Here is a 17,756-nt window from a genome sequence, read left to right on the forward strand (position 1 = left end):
TGGTTTAGTCCTGGTTTAGTCGTTTAGACCTGGTTTAGTCCTGGTTTAGACCTGGTTTAGTCCTGGTTTAGTCCTGGTTTAGTCCTGGTTTAGACCTGGTTTAGTTAGACCTGGTTTAGTCCTGGTTTAGTAGACCTGGTTTAGTCCTGGTTTAGACCTGGTTTAGTCCTGGTTTAGTCCTGGTTTAGACCTGGTTTAGACCTGGTTTAGGGTTTAGACCTGGTTTAGTCCTGGTTTAGTCCTGGTTTAGTCCTGGTTTAGTCCTGGTTTAGTCCTGGTTTAGACCTCCTGGTTTAGACCTGGTTTAGTCCACCTGGTTTAGTCCTGGTTTAGTCCTGGTTTAGTCCTGGTTTAGTCCTGGTTTAGTCCTGGTTTAGTCCTGGTTTAGTCCTGGTTTAGTCCTGGTTAGTCCTGGTTTATCCTGGTTTAGACCTGGTTTAGTCCTGGTTTAGTCCTGGTTTAGTCCTGGTTTAGACCTGGTTTAGTCCTGGACCTGGTTTAGTCCTGGTTTAGACCTGGTTTAGACCTGGTTTAGACCTGGTTTAGCCTGGTTCCTGGTTTAGTCCTGGTTTAGGGTTTAGTCCCAGACCTGGTTTACCTGGTTTATGTTTAGGTTTAGTAAACCTGGTTTAGTAGGTGTGTGATTTCAGTCCTGTTTAGTTGAGGCCAGTGACTCTTTTCCGTCACGGAGCCTCTGTTTACCTCCAGCTCATCTTACATAAGCTGCAGATTTTACTCAGTATTTACCCCGTGAACTGTGTCGACATATTAAAGAGACTCTGCGTAACATTCTGAATCCCATAATCACTTTTGTTAAATTATCTTTACGTTCCTGTTCCTGTGGAGGTGGGTTTTCCTCGGGTCCTGAGCGCAACAAAATGCACCACAAACTTAAAATGCTTCTCTCTGATCTGAACGGTCTCTCCCTAAACCCCAGCACCTGCAGCCAACATGAGTCCGAGCTGGTGGATGATTATTATTTGGTCAAGAATGTTCTGAAATACAACATTAAACCTGTTTGTGTCCATGGAGACGATGAGCAGATGATGCACTCGGCTCAGTCTCAGGTCAGATGTTTTTAAGTCTGCTTAAAGGTGCACTGTGGAATGTGTTATGTGGAAACAAAAAGATCAGTTTTGCACCAGAGTAACCAGATTTTCAAAATTAAAAACTGGGACATGCCGGTTTGGGGTGATTGGTAATCATAAAATTGTGAAACAAGAGCGTAATTAAGGAAAATTGTTCTGTCTTCTACCCGTTCATGACTAATGTGAGTCCGTACAGTCACATTTTCTTTGTGTTTTGGTCGTTTTTAAGCAGCTTTTCTGTCTTTTACCTAAACAGATGTCAGTTTCTGTCTCAGACTCGGACTCGAGCACATTTGGACTGAGTCTTGAAGGAGCTCGGACTGGGTCTTGTCTTGGTCTTGTCTCGGTCTTGAAGGAGCTCGGACTCGGTCTTGTCTCGGTCTTGAAGGAGCTCGGACTCGGTCTCCTCTCGGTCTTGAAGGAGCTCGGACTCGGTCTTGTCTCGGTCTTGAAGGAGCTCGGACTCGGTCTCCTCTCGGTCTTGAAGGAGCTCGGACTCGGTCTTGTCTCGGTCTTGAAGGAGCTCGGACTCGGTCTCCTCTCGGTCTTGAAGGAGCTCGGATTGGGTCTTGTCTTGGTTTTGTCTCGGTCTTGTAGGACCTCGGACTCGGTCTTGTCTTGGTTTTGAAGGAGCTCGGACTGGGTCTTGTCTTGGTTTTGTCTCGGTCTTGAAGGAGCTTGGACTCGGTCTTGTCTTGGTTTTGTCTCGGTCTTGAAGGAGCTTGGACTCGGTCTTGTCTCGGTCTTGAAGGAGCTCGGACTCGGTCTCCTCTCGGTCTTGAAGGAGCGTGGACTTGGTCTCGTCTCGGTCTTGAAGGAGCTCGGACTCGGTCTTGTCTTGGTTTTGTCTCGGTCTTGAAGGAGCTTGGACTCGGTCTTGTCTTGGTTTTGTCTCGGTCTTGAAGGAGCGTGGACTTGGTCTTGTCTCGGTCTTGAAGGAGCTCGGACTCGGTCTTGTCTTGGTTTTGTCTCGGTCTTGAAGGAGCTCAGACTCGGTCTCCTCTCGGTCTTGAAGGAGCGTGGACTTGGTCTTGTCTCGGTCTTGAAGGAGCTCGGACTCGGTCTCCTCTCGGTCTTGAAGGAGCTCGGACTCGGTCTTGTCTTGGTTTTGTCTCGGTCTTGAAGGAGCTCAGACTCGGTCTCGTCTCGGTCTTGAAGGAGCTCGGACTCGGTCTCCTCTCGGTCTTGAAGGAGCTCGGACTCGGTCTCCTCTCGGTCTTGAAGGAGCTCGGACTCGGTCTCCTCTCGGTCTTGAAGGAGCTCGGACTCGGTCTCGTCTCGGTCTTGAAGGAGCTCGGACTCGGTCTCCTCTCGGTCTTGAAGGAGCTCGGACTCGGTCTCCTCTCGGTCTTGAAGGAGCTCGGACTCGGTCTCCTCTCGGTCTTGAAGGAGCTCGGACTCGGTCTCCTCTCGGTCTTGAAGGAGCTCAGACTCGGTCTCGTCTCGGTCTTGAAGGAGCTCGGACTCGGTCTCGTCTCGGTCTTGAAGGAGCTCGGACTCGGTCTCGTCTCGGTCTTGAAGGAGCTCGGACTCGGTCTCGTCTCGGTCTTGAAGGAGCTCGGACTCGGTCTCGTCTCGGTCTTGAAGGAGCTCGGACTGGGTCTTGTCTTGGTTTTGTCTCGGTCTTGAAGGAGCTCGGACTCGGTCTCGTCTCGGTCTTGAAGGAGCTCGGACTCGGTCTCGTCTCGGTCTTGAAGGAGCTCGGACTCGGTCTCGTCTTGGACTCGAGGTCTGACACTAATGTAACTCCAGTTAGGAACTTGAAAATACAGGGTTTTTTTAAAATCCTTTCTAGTTTTCTAGTTTTGTGTAAAGCGCCAGTGGAAGTTCTCAAAATGTGGTTGAGGATCCAAAAAAGGGGCGTAGAACAGTACACTTCACTTGTCTTATTTTAAATTTCTTAGATTAACATTTACACACCGGATCGGGCCGGGAGGAGGCCCCGGGGAAGATCCAGGACACACTGGAGGGACTGTGTCTCTGGACTGGCCTGGGAACACCTCGGGGTCCCCCTGGAGGAGCTGGAGGACGTGTCTGGGGTGAAGGAAGTCTGGGAGTCCCTGCTTAGACTGCTGCCCCGACCCGGCCCCGGATAAAAGGAAGAAAATGGATGAATAGTTTAACATTTATCAGATCAAATGGAGATAGATTTATAAAAAACACTGATATATTTGTGCCAAATAATAAGAAATTACAAAGATGGTCTTGGTTTGGTCTCGATGGGCTGTGATCTCGGTCTTGTCTCTGTCTCGACCTCTAAAAGTCTTAAGTCTTGACTCGGGCTCAACCCTCAGAGGTCTTGGTCTTGTCCTGGTCTCGGACTGGTCTTGGTCTTGTCTCCAGCACAACGCTTTACTGTTGGCAGGGATTAAATTGGTCCAAAATACGCAAAACTTGGACATTTCTTGTATAAAACTTGGACAAATCAGTGGTTTGTGGATAAATCTGCAAGGACAGGGGACAAAGGCTCAAAACTGGGACTTTTCCAGGGTGAACGTGGACGTCTGGTCACACTAGTTTTGCAGGTAGAGGCTTGACATTGTTTAGTTTGTTTTTCAAGTGAAAGTGTTTTCCTTCGATTCTTCCGCTTCGTTCGAGCATCCGTCCGGGACATAGATAAGCTTTAACTCACGCTCCACTTTTGTCGATGGCTTAATCTTTTTTTTTTTCCAGCAAACACTTGTACAACGCTTTACGTAACGCGTCGTGTTTACCACTCCGCACGCTCCGCCCCGCGCGCGCTCCCATTGGCCGACGCGCTCCGTGAAATACCTCGCGTGCAGCTCCCGTCCCGCAGACACGCCGCTCTACGCGAACACCGAACACAGAACTCAGACTCTCGCGGGGATTTTTTTTTAATTTTACGCAGCGTCCCCGGTCCGGATCGGCGCAGACATGAGCGGCAGAGTGCGGCTGGTGCGCACCGTGATGCAGGCGGCGGCGCTCGCGAACGTCCCCAAACACATCGACCACTTCTCCAAGTTCTCCCCATCCCCGCTCTCCATGAAGCAGTTTCTGGATTTCGGTGAGTGAAACTAAGATTTCGAGCAGCTAATTGACCCGAAGTGCTGTTTTTGTTTTAGGTTTAATAGTTTGGTTTTGTTTCATTCCGGAAAAAACAAAATCTAGTCAAGTGAAGATGGCTTGAAAGTTTGATCAGGATTTGAGTAAATTTCACTTCACAAGTAAAATTTACAACATCTGTGCAAGTTAAATCGACTTTAATTAACGACATTTGACTTTATTTGAGTCGAATCAACTTGGCAAGTAAAATGATCGACCAATGGAATAAGTATTTTCATATTTTAACTACAAAATTTTAATTTCAAGACTCAAATCGTGATCAAACTTGCTTAATTCAAGTCGTCTTAACTTTACTAGATTTAGTTTTTTTTGCAGGGAATGATAATAATGCTCATTTTTTAAGACAGAATAATGGAATTTTCGATACAAAATAATCATTACTTGACAGTTTTATGTGAGTTTTAATAAAGCTGTAAGACTGTTTGTTCTGTGTTAAGTCATATTTTTTAGTATTGACACGTCTTCAGATGTTTTTGGTTTGGTTTTGGGATCGATTAGTGTCTGATTTTCGATATTTTTGACAAACCGACTCTGCACTCCTGGTCTGTGTGTGTTCTCACTGGAAAAAAACAAATATCTTGGTAAATTAAAATGTCTTAAATTAAGATTATTTGACTTTATTTGAGTCGATTCAACTTGGCAAGTAAAATGATCGACCAATGGAATAAGTATTTTCATATTTTAACTACAAAAAGTCTTAAAATTTAAATTTCAAGACTCAAATCATGATCAAACTCTTAATTCAAGTCGTCTTAACTTGACTAGATTTAGTTTTTTTGCAGAGAATCATAATAATGCAAATTTTTTAGACAGAATAATGGAATTTTCAACACAAAATAATCATTACTTTATGGTTTTATGTGAGTTTTAATAAAGCTGTAAGACTAAAGTTGTTCTGTTTAAGTCATATTTTTTAGTATTGACACGTCTTCAGATGTTTTGGTTTGGTTTTGGGATCGATTAGTGTCTGATTTTCGATATTTTTGACAAACCGACTCTGCACTCTTCATCTGTGTATGTTTCTCACTGAAAAAAAACAATATCTTGGTAAATTAGAATGACTTAAATTAAGAATATTTCACTTTATTTGTGTCGATTCAACTTGACAAGTAAAATTTTCCTCCAATGGAATAAGCAACATTCGATTTTGTTTCGTATTTTAAGTGCAAAAATGTGTTGTTTTTCTTATTTTAAGTGGAGCAAGTTGTATTTTCATATTTTAACTACAAAAAGTCTTGTTCCACTGTCAGATCATTTTACTCGTCAAGTGAAATTTACTCAAATCATGATCAAACTTTCTTAATTCAAGTTGTCTTAACTCGACTATGATTTTTGTGCGGTGTACTTAAAATATGAAAATACGTCTCGCTGCACTTAAAATAAGAAAAGCAACAACTTTTTGCACTTAAAATAAGAAACAAAATCGAATGTTGCTTGTATCGACTCAAATAAACTCAAATGTTCTTAATTTAAATCATTGTAACTGATCTAGATCTTGTTTTTGTCCAGTGATGACAGTGTTGTGAAGGTGACTTTTAAAATGTAATCCCCTACAGATTACAGATTACACACACCAGAATGTAGTTTGTAACAGAATCCATTAAATTACTTAAAGTGAGTAATGTAATCTGATTACTTTGGATTACTTGATTTGTTGTAGAGAAACAAAGACGAGGAAATCTTCACGTCAGATGTTTTGTCTGATAAAAGAAAATAAAAAAGCCCAGATTTTACTGAACCAAATTAAAAATATTATTGATAGAAGAAGAAGAAACACGTCCACACAGCAGGATTTAGTCCTGTTGAATCCTGTTTTAGTCCTGGTTTAGTTCTGTTAAGTCCTGTTTTAGTTGTGGTTTTAGACCTGGTTTAGACCTGGTATAGTTCTGGTTTAGTCCTGGTTTAGTCCTGTTTTAGTCCTGGTTTAGTTGTGGTTTTAGACCTGGTTTAGACCTGGTTTTAGTCCTGGTTTTAGACCTGTTTTAGTCCTGGTTTTAGTCCTGGTTTTAGACCTGGTTTTAGACCTGGTTTAGAGCTGGTTTAGTCCTGGTTTTAGTCCTGGGTTAGTTGTGGTTTTAGACCTGGTTTAGTTCTGGTTTAGTCCTGGTTTAGTCCTGGTTTTAGTCCTGGTTTTAGACCTGGTTTTAGTCCTGGTTTAGTCCTGGTTTAGTCCTGGTTTTAGTCCTGGTTTTAGACCTGGGTTTAGTCCTGGTTTTAGACCTGGTTTTAGTCCTGGTTTTAGACCTGGTTTAGACCTGGTTTAGTCCTGGTTTAGACCTGGTTTAGACCTGGTTTAGTTCTTGGTTTAGTCCTGGTTTAGTCCTGTTTTAGTTCTGGTTTAGTCCTGATTTAGTCCTGGGTTAATTGTGGTTTTAGACCTGGTTTAGTTCTGGTTTAGTCCTGGTTTAGTCCTGGTTTTAGTCCTGGTTTTAGACCTGGTTTTAGTCCTGGTTTAGTCCTGGTTTAGTCCTGGTTTTAGTCCTGGTTTTAGACCTGGTTTTAGTCCTGGTTTAGACCTGGTTTAGACCTGGTTTAGTTCTTGGTTTAGTCCTGGTTTAGTCCTGTTTTAGTTCTGGTTTAGTCCTGATTTAGTCCTGGGTTAATTGTGGTTTTAGACCTGGTTTAGTTCTGGTTTAGTCCTGGTTTAGTCCTGGTTTTAGTCCTGGTTTTAGACCTGGTTTTAGTCCTGGTTTAGTCCTGGTTTAGTCCTGGTTTTAGTCCTGGTTTTAGACCTGGTTTTAGTCCTGGTTTAGTCCTGGTTTTAGTCCTGGTTTTAGTCCTGGTTTTAGACCTGGTTTAGTCCTGGTTTTAGACCTGGTTTTAGACCTGGTTTAGTCCTGGTTTAGACCTGGTTTAGACCTGGTTTAGTTCTTGGTTTAGTCCTGGTTTAGTCCTGGTTTAGTCCTGTTTTAGTTCTGGTTTAGATCTTGTTTAGACCTGGTTTAGTTTCCGGGAATGAGTGGAATTACTGAGAGAAAAAGAAAAAAAAGAAAAAAAAAAGGGATATAGTCCAAAATGTGAAAACAGGAAAATCCCTCTGTGTAATTCATTTATTTCAACAAAGTAACTGTAATCCATTTATTTCAACAAAGTAACTGTAATCCAATTCCCACTCACTGAAACAGTAACTGTAACCGAATACAGTTACTCATCATTTGTACTCTGATTACATAACTCTGGTACATGTAATCTGAGTACTGGTGTAATTGATTGGACAAGCTTCTGTTAATTGTTGTTTTAATCAAAGTACAAAGACAGACACACGTGTGGCTGGTTTATTGTTTTCAAAAAGCAAAAACTGGGAAACTCCCGGTTTGTGTTGTTGGTAACAGAGCTGGGACCAAGTCGTTGTTTTGCGAGTCTCAAGTCTTGGACCTCAAGTCTGAGTCAAGTCTCAAGTCAAATAGAGGAAAGTCCAAGTCGAGTCTCGAGTCACTGACGCCTAAATCCAAGTCAAGTCCAAGTCGTCCACTTTGAGCCTCAAGTCTTTTTAAGTCTCTAAACCAAAGAACCAAATATATCTTAGAATTTTGCATTTTATATGATTTTTAAACTAAATTGTACTTAAAAAGTCATGGCATATTTATAACTAAAGATTTATTTAAGAGTTGTAGAAATGCTTTTTTTTTTTTTCCTTTTCTTTTTTAAATGTTTTGACAAGATCTTAGTGTCAGAACAGAAAGAATTTAGAGCTTAATAAGTTATTTTGTCGTGAAGGATCATGTTTGTAGCCAGGCTGGCGCCACCTAGTGTCTCCACTCAATTTCATTTCTCTCCAGCGACTAGGTCAGGAATCAGAAAACACTAGACGGTTCGCAAAAACCGCGTCGGGCGCATCGACCAATCAGCAAAGAGACAGACATTCTGTGTTGGCAACAATTCCCGAGATCGAGGATTTAAAGACGGAACGAAGAGAATGTTTGGTGAATTTTATCAAGAGGAAAGACGTTATTGTTCTTCTTCCTACAGGATTTGATGCGTTACAAACGTCACGACCAAACAGCAGCGATTGGTTAGATTAAAAAAAAGTACTCGCCTACTGTCGAGCGAATCCTAATGCGTTTGTTTTGTGTTTTGCAGGTTCGACCAACGCCTGTGAGCGCACGTCGTTCGCGTTCCTGCGTCAGGAGCCCCCGTGCGTCTCTCCAACATCATGAAGGAGATCAACCTGCTGCCCGAGCGCCTCCTCACCACGCCGTCCGTCCAACTCGTGCACCAGTGGTACGACCCAAACACCACCGCTTCACCTTTATCTTCTGCTTCTAGACAACTTACACTTACACAAACTTTATTTATTTTACCCACAAGGGAAAAGATTTAGACGCAGCAGCTCACAAATCACAATATTTCATAATAACAAAGAGCGAAAATATAAATGTTAATATTATAAATTCTAAATAAATTGCAAAAAAAAGCAAGAGACACGACATAGTTTTACAAATTTTAATGTATAAATCAAAATAAAATAGAAAAATAAGTATTAAAATATAAAATCTCAACTATATACAAGAAAAATTCACAGGAAAACGAGATATTTATGAATAGGGGTGTGCAAAAATATCAAAATAATCGATATGTCGTATCGTTTAATGTGATGATACAGGGATCGATATCGTGGGCTGCTGTATCGATATATCGCCAAGAGTATTTTTTGGTGCATTTTACAATTTTTTTTTTGTTTGTTCAGTGGAAGGAAACTCGTTTATGCGACACATTTGACATTTTCACTGTTTTGAGGATTAAAATGTTTGTGTTTCTTCTGAACTTTGCACAAGAAGAAGTGGTTTAACAAAGACTTTTAGTATCACAGACACGACTTAACCTTTATTTTTTACTGAACTGTATCGAATCTGTTTAAAATATATCGTATTGAATCGAAAGTGCACTGTTATCGAGATATGTATCGTATCGGCAACTTCTTCACGATACCAGCCCTAATTATAAAGGTCGTATATTTCACAAAAATGACTCTTGTGAGCTTTAAAGGTGCATTGTGTAACTTTTCTGGTGGAGGATCTGTCAAACGCTCGTCTCCATGGAGATGTTGTTGCACGGAATTAAAGAGTTGTGGTCAGATCTGCGGAGAGGCGACGTCGCTCACAGTCAGAACGTTTGTTTTTCTAGGGATTTTTGAGCTTTAAAACCACCTGGAACTGAATAAATGTAAAATGGATCATAGATAATGGTCTGGTCCCGGTCTTAGTCCTGGTCTCAGTCCCGGTCTCAGTTCTGGTCCATTCCCTGTCTAACTCCTTGTCTGGTTCCAGTCTCAGTTCTGGTCTCAGTCCTGGTCCGGTCCAGGTCTCAGTTCCGGTCTCAGTCCTGGTCCTGTTTTCGGTCTCATTCCTGGTCTCGGTACCGGTCTGGTCTCAGTCTCAGTCCTGGTCTTAGTCCCGGTCTCAGTCTTGGTCTGGTTCTGGTCTCAATTCTGGTCTCAGTTCCTGTCTAGTCCCAGTCTCAGTCCTGGTCTCAGTCCTCATCTGGTTCTGGTCTCAATTCTGGTCTCAGTTCCTGTCTGGTCCCGGTCTTAGTCCTGGTCCTGTCCAGGTCTCAGTCCTGGTTTCAGTCCTGGTCTGGTTCAGGTCTGGTCCCGGATCTGGTTCAGTCCTGGTCTTGGTCCCCGTCTGGTTCTGGTCTCAGTCCTGATCTTGGTCCCGATTTGGTCCCCGTCTCAGTTCTTGTCTCAGTCCCGGTCTGGTTCTGGTCTGGTCCGGGACCTGGTTTAGTCCTGGTTTAGTCCTGCATCTCAGTTTAAATCGTGTAAACGGGAAACGGCCGTTATCCTTTTTTTTTTTTTTTTTTTTTTCATTTTAGTTTTGGAGACAAATAATGAAGAAAATCTTAGTTTTTTTTTTTTTTTCCCCCCATTTTCTTATTTTTTATTTTATTTTGAAAAACAAATGAACGAATGACACACGGATTAAACAATCTAATGAAAAAAAAAAATCAAGATTAAACGCACATAAACACGTCCAAACGGCTTTTGAGAAAAAAACTGAAATATGAATTTAAACTAATCCAAAAAGTTTTCAGAGTGAGTTTGCAGACGTCTAAACTGCAGGATTGGTGGTATTTTTTTTGTAGTTCTGATCCAAACAAAGCGACTGGAGGCGACGTATTAAATTCTGTGTCACGAGTCCCGGTTCTATTCTGGGCCCGGATCGGCGTGCGGTCGCGGTTTTGCTCTAATTGTAGGAGCGGAGTTGTTCCAGAGGCCGAGGAGCAGCGTGAACTTTGTCCCAGTTTCCAAAGCGTCTGTCTCCACCCCCGTCGTTCCCCGTCGTTCCTCCGGCGAACAGCACGTACAGTTCAAAAACAAGAGGCTTACATAAGTTTACGACCGTCCCGTGGAACGTATAGACGAGCGCAAACACACACCTCTGCGCGCGCGGGTTCACGGGACGAACGGATCCAGAAGTGACCGAAAAACTCAAGTGTCCAGGATAAAAAATAAAATAATAATAATAATAATAATATGAAAACAACACGACTTTTCCAACTACGACTGACAGTTTAGTCAGTTAAACCAGGACTAAACCAGGTCTAAACCAGGTCTAAAACAGGTCTAAACCAGGACTAAACCAGGACTAAACCAGGTCTAAACAGGACTAAACCAGGACTAAACCAGGTCTAAACCAGGACTAAACCAGGTCTAAAATCAGGACTAAACCAGGACTAAAACCAGGTCTAAAACAGGACAAAACCAGGACTAAACTAGAACTAAAACCAGGACTAAACTAAACTAAAACCAGGACTAAACCAGGATTAAAACAGGTCTAAACAGGACTAAACCAGGACTAAACCAGGACTAACCAGGTCTAAAACAGGTCTAAAACAGGTCGAAAACAGGTCGAAAACAGGTCTAAAACAGGTCTAAAACAGGTCTAAAACAGGACTAAACCAGGACTATAAACTAGAACTAAAACCAGGACTAAACCAGGACTAAATCAGGACTAAATCAGGACTAAAACCAGGACTAAACCAGGACTAAACCAGGACTAAATCAGGACTAAAACAGGACTAAACCAGGACTAAACCAGGACTAAAACCAGACTAAAACCAGGACTAAAACAGGACTAAAACCAGGACTAAATCAGGACTAAAACCAGGACTAAACCAGGACTAAACCAGGACTAAACCAGGACTAAATCAGGACTAAATCAGGACTAAATCAGGCCTAAAACCAGGTCTAAACCAGGACTAAACCAGATCTAAATCATTCTCAAGTTTATCTTTGCAGTACATTTGTCAAAACCAAGTATCGATACTGACAACAGATGACATCACTGGATGAACTTTGAACTTTCCTGAACAGTTTCGTTTTGAGTCAGAATCAGAGAAAAACCACATGGAGCAAAAAACAAACACTGTTCTGTTGTGAGAATATTACCTGACATAAAGCTTTTAAAATGATCATCTTCATCATCATCATCATCATCATCATCATCATCATCATCATCATCATCTTCATCATCATCATCATCATCATCATCTTCATCTTTATTCCAGACTCATGGTCCATTTTTAAAATAGACAGTAATAATTAAGTAATAATTAATTAAGCAATTAATAACTGTTTTAAAAATGGATTAATTCATTATTAATTAATCAATCGTTGCATTTATATAGTTATTTTCAAGACGCCCAAAGACACTTTACACTTCATTGTTCATTCACTTCACACTCTGTAGTGTAAACGACTATTGGAGCCACAGCTGCCCTGGGGCAGACTGACAGAAGTGAGGCTAATAATCTGCACCATCGACCCCTCAGACCATATATACACACACACGTATATATATATATATACACACACACACACCACGTTCATATTAGGAAATGAGGGTGAAGTGTCTTGCTCCTGGAATTCCCAGTCGTCTTGAATCCAAGTCGTGACCAGGTCTGGTCCTGCTGAGCGTCTGAGATCTGAAGAGATCAGACTCTGACAAGTCGCTGTGGACAGTGAGATTATAAAACAATAATAACAATATTGATGTTTTTAAAAAAGCCACACCAGTGTCTCCACATGTTGGACTGATCTTATTGCAGTGAGTCTCAAATGTGTGAGTGACTTTATTATTTCAGTGTCTGATTTGTTCAGTCTGCAGATAAAACTGTAAATGGTCACATTTTTCTAAAGCGCTTTTCCACCTTCAAGGCACTCGAAGCTTTACAACAAGGAACCACTCACCCACTCACCCATTCACACATTCACACACACATTCACACACATTCACACACACATTCACACACACATTCACACACACATTCGCAGTACGCAGACACTGTGGGCAAGGTGGGTTAAGTGTCTTGCCCAAGGACACAACGACAGCATTCATCTGTGGGAGCTGGAATCACACCAGCTCAACCTGTGATGTTTATGTCGAGAGCTGGAATCGAAACCGCCAACCTTCACATACATGTACATTAAAGTTCAACTCGTAACAAACATCGCCGTCGCACTCGTCCATCGTGATCTCCTCAAAAGCAGCGTAAGGCGTCAGTGTAGGCGCCTGTTGAGAAAGTTTGTTTTTCCTGTTATTAAGTTACATTTTTGATCAATAATTGAACGTTACAAATCTGCTTCATAACTTTACAAGTATAAAAGTACTTTTTACCGCAGCCTAAACCCTTTCAGTCATGCTCCATCTCTGTTTCGTTTTGTTTTGTTTTTGTAGTGCTGCAAAATGACTGAACAAACTGCTGTTACTCCTAACCAAACCTATTCTCAGCAGGGAAAACAAAACAGAACATCTCCATGGTGAAAAGTTCCTCCGTGTCGGTTTTATCTGCCGATTCGTCCGTGTGTCGTGTGTTTTTGACGTGAGCCAGTCCTCCAGTCCTGTAAACACGTACTGTACTCGTCCACCGCTCCACAAACACCGTCACCTGCTCAGATGATCCCGACTATTAATAACAAAGGAACAGTGTAACGGCGTAAACAGAGTATTTTTGGAGAGAGAGTGAAGAATTGAGACACAGAGGGAAGGGGAGGGGAGTGGGGGGTTACATTAGCTGTCAGCCCTGACGTATTGCACTGTTTACCTCCTCGTCCTCGTCCCCTCCCTCCCTCCCTCCTCCCTCGTCTCCTCTCCTCTTTTCATTCCTTGCACAATGTTGAAGATTCCTAGAAAGACGCGGACTCCCTGTTTCTCCTCGCTACAACAACAACAACATTCTTTTCAATTATTTACCGCATTACAACACTCTTTTCCCCGACAAAAACATGCACCTTCAGCTCTGTTTCTGTTCATTCTCTGCATCAGAAAAGTGACGCATTAGGAATTACGGCTGTCGTCCAAAATAAAACTAAATAAATTCTCGGTTGACTGAAGTCCGGCCCCGTGCGAAGATTAAATGACTAAACTGGGGCGTGGCTTCAAAAACTCACAAAAAGATTAAGATCTCACACGAAAAATATTATGTAAACTAGGGATGGGCATTCGATTATATTTTCTTAATTGATCGTCAGGAGAATTAACGATCAATTATTGATTAATCATGAACGTTTTATATTAAAATGATCATCATTATTATTACTATCTGCACTAATCTGCATAAATAAGTTAACTTTATCACATAAAAACTGTAACGACTCTAGAGCCACATCATCCATCCATTTTCTTCTTCTTATCCGAGGCTGGGTCGCGGGGGCAGCAGTGTGAGCCTCATCTCCCAGACTTCCATCACCCCAGACACTTCCCCCAGCTCCTCCGGGGGGACCTCGAGTTGTTCCCAGGCCAGACCAGAGACATAGTCCCTCCAGTGTGTCCTGGGTCTTCCCCAGGGCCTCCTCCCCATGGGACATGCCCAGAACAGATGCCCGAGCCACCTCAACTGCTCCTCTCGACGTGGAGGAGCAGCGGCTCTACTCCGAGCTCCTCCCGTGTGAGGTCCTGGTTTGATGAAGCCAATCAGCCCGTTTGTCCTTATAATCTGTTTAACGCAGCTTTGTGCAAGTCTCACAGAAACAAAACTTAAAACCTCACGACTCATTTTCTAAGTGAAGAAAACTACAGCTCTTGTGTCGCTGATGTGGTTCAAATTCTGTCAGACTAAAGGACATGACTCAGTGGAATACAGGTTAGTGTGACCAGATTTGCATTTCTCAAAAGCAGGAAACCGTGTGGGGGGTGGGGCCTCGTCTTCGACATTGAGCGACTCTCAAAGCTTTTTAATGTTATCCGTTGTCCTGGTGCTTTGAGGTCCCGGACACCTCCACTGGACACTGAAACATATGTGCTGCTTTATACACTGTGCACATGGACTCACACTTGTCTCGAACGGAACAGAAAGTGAGAAATTTCTTGTACAAGTCATCGTTAAATCCACATTTGTGCTTCGGCACGTTGCAGATTGACCGACTGTTTGTGTCTCGCTCCTTCTGAGTCTCAGACGCGAGACGCTCAGTTTAATGGACCAATGAAAGGAAATGAAAACCTGAACTTTTGCATCACTTTATAAAAAACAAAACAAAACAACAGACGGACAGGATGCGGAAAACGGACTTGTCCACGGAAAAACGGACGTTTGGTCACCTTACACTACGCACAGCGACCTACATTCGGTTTGTCGATTAAAAATGAACGTAATCGACGAAATTCTTAATGATCAATTATCGATTAATCGACTAATCATGCCCATCCCTAATGTAAACTGAGTAAACAGGAGGTTCATAAGTGAAAAGTCAGATTAAACTGTCCAGTCGCTCCCAAATCTCAGGAACTCTCCAAAAATGTCTAAAATCAATTGTCGATTACCATATTTACCGGACTATAAGTCGCTCCGGAGTAAAAGTGGCACCAGATGAAGAAAAACATCTATAAGTTGCACTTTTTGGCGGAAATTTATTTTCTAAAATTCTTCAAATGAAAAACACATAAAGAAACAAAACTGTGTTTCTTACTCCAAGTCGTATGAATAAATAATAAATGTAAATACTGCAAAAGGTCTTTTGGAGGTTGATGGTTCGATTCAGTTTTTGTGTCGTCATTCAAACTATCAGCTTTAACAAATCTGTTTCTAAAAGTGTGACTGTTCTGTGTGCAGGTACTGCCAGAGTTTGCTGGAGATCCTGGAGTTTCTGGACAAGAACCCAGAAGATCAGGAGGTGCTCGAGAGGTGAGGAGAGCTTTTTCTGCTATAAAGAAAGTTTTGATGTTTAGTAGATGCTGGGAGAGCACTAGAAAAATTACAAGGCAATAACTTCACAATAAAAACAACAGCTTTTCTCCAAATAAATACTATTTAATGGAATTTATGGACATTTCAGTTCCATTTTGTCATTAATCATTTATTAATACAGGAATAAGACCCAATCCAACGTTATTTGAATATCACATTTTAGAAACAAGACAGTTTCCAAAGTGTAAAACATTTCACTTTAAACAGCAGAATTATGTTCCAAATAAAAGGAACTAATAGAATCAATAGATGAAACAATAAATAAAAATAATAATAAAATAAATAAATAAAGGCAGTACTAAAAAAAAATAAATAAAAAGATAAAACGATAAATAAAAATAAATAAATAAAGGCATTACTAAAAAAATAAAATTGATAAAACAATAAAAATAAATAAATAAATAAAGGCAGTTCCAAAAAAGTAAAATAAACAAAACAATAAATAAAAATAAATAAATAAAGGCAGTACTAAAAAAATAAAATAGATAAAACAATAAAAATAAATAAATAAAGGCAGTACTAAAAAAATAAAATAGATAAAACAATAAAAATAAATAAATAAAGGCAGTACTAAAAAAAATAAACTAGATAAAACAATAAAAATAAATAAATAAATAAATAAAGGCAGTACCAAAAAATAACATAGATAAAACAATAAATATAAAAAATAATAAATACAGGCAGTACAAAAAAAATTAAATAGACAAAGCAATAAATAAATAAATGAATAAATAAAGGCAGTACAAAAAAAATAAAATAGATAAAACAATAAAAATAAATAAATAAAGGCAGTACAAAAAAAATTAAATAGATAAAAACTAATAAAAATAAATAAATAAATAAAGGCAGTTCTTTAAAAAAAATAAATAGATAAAACAATAAAAATAAAAAAATAAAAGCAGTACCAAAAAATAACATAGATAAAACAATAAATATAAAAAAAATAAATAAATAAAGGCAGTACAAAAAAATAAAATAGATAAAGCAATAAAAATAAATAAATAAATAAATAAAGGCAGTTCAAAAAATAACATAGATAAAACAGTAAATATAAAAAAATAATAAATAAAGGCAGTACAAAAAAATAAAATAGATAAAGCAATAAATAAATAAACGAATAAATAAATAATGAATGAATAAATAATAAATAAATAATAAAGGCAGTTCAAAAAATAACATAGATAAAACAGTAAATATAAAAAAATAATAAATAAAGGCAGTACAAAAAATAAAATAGATAAAGCAATAAATAAATAAATGAATAAATAAATAAATGAATGAATAAATAAATAACACAGAAGACCACACCTCTCACGCGGTGTTAAAAGACACAGAATAAAAGTCCACCTGTGCCACATCTGCGCGATGAATAAGTCGTTTTTCAAAGAGAGACAGAGAGAGGAAGCAGTGCCTCGGGATAGCGTGTGTTTTGATCGTTCGCAGGGTTTACGACGCCGATAAGATCCCGGTGCGAGGGATATTCTAACAGACAAGATAAGTTTTCAGATATCCCGTTTAGATTAGGCCCGTATGACGCAGTTTATGTTTGATTTCCACGTTTGCGTTTGTGCTGACGGGAGACTTGTGCCAGTTTTGTTTCACCCAGTAATGACAGAGATATGAACCATAAACCGGGTCAACAAATATGAGATCTCCTGTTCATACTTTACACTTGGAACTAGAATTACAGTAGGTGAGATAATAACGTGACATAACATTTATACTTATGATCTGTTTTTCAAGTGGACTGAGACTTAGACCAAATTTTATTGATCCAAAAGGGAAATTATTTGGACGCAGCAGCTCACACATCACAATAAAATTAAATATAAAAAAAAAAAGAGTAAAACATATAAATAGTAATAATAAATTCTAAATAAGCAGCAAAAAAGAGAAGAAGAAACAAGTGTCAAAAAAGACGTAATTATATAAACGTACAAGTCAAAATAAAATATAAAATCTGTTACAAAATGGGCGAGTTGATGTACAGTTGTAGGGAGTATTATCTGTTACATAAGGCGAGTTGATGTACAGTTGTAGGGAGTATTATCTGTTACATAAATACAGTTGTAGGGATTATTATCTGTTCTATAAGGGTGAGTTGTTGTATAGTCGTAGGGAGTATTATCTGTTACATAAGGGTAAGTTGTACAGTTGTAGGGAGTATTATCTGTTACATAAGGGTAAGTTGTACAGTTGTAGGGAGTATTATCTGTTACATGAGGGTGAGTTATTGTACCGTTGTAGGGAGTATTATCTGTTACATAAAGGTGAGTTTTTGTACAGTTGTAGGGAGTATTATCTGTTACATAAGGGACATGTTGTTGTACAGTTGTAGGGAGTATTATCTGTTACATAAGATGTAGGGAGTATTATCTGTTACGTAAGGGTGACTTGTAC

The 17,756-nt window shown here is 40.0% G+C and overlaps 1 pseudogene; it reads left to right on the forward strand.

Moving 5' to 3' along the window:
• The first annotated feature begins 3,902 nt into the window (after positions 1-3,902).
• The window catches only part of LOC110158166 (pyruvate dehydrogenase (acetyl-transferring) kinase isozyme 2, mitochondrial-like), a 31,127-nt pseudogene continuing 17,273 nt past the window's right edge, over positions 3,903-17,756 (forward strand).

Source organism: Boleophthalmus pectinirostris, unplaced genomic scaffold (genome assembly GCF_026225935.1).
Source record: "Boleophthalmus pectinirostris isolate CB_2022bp ecotype Guang Dong unplaced genomic scaffold, ASM2622593v1 HiC_scaffold_17, whole genome shotgun sequence".
NCBI lineage: Eukaryota > Metazoa > Chordata > Actinopteri > Gobiiformes > Gobiidae > Boleophthalmus > Boleophthalmus pectinirostris.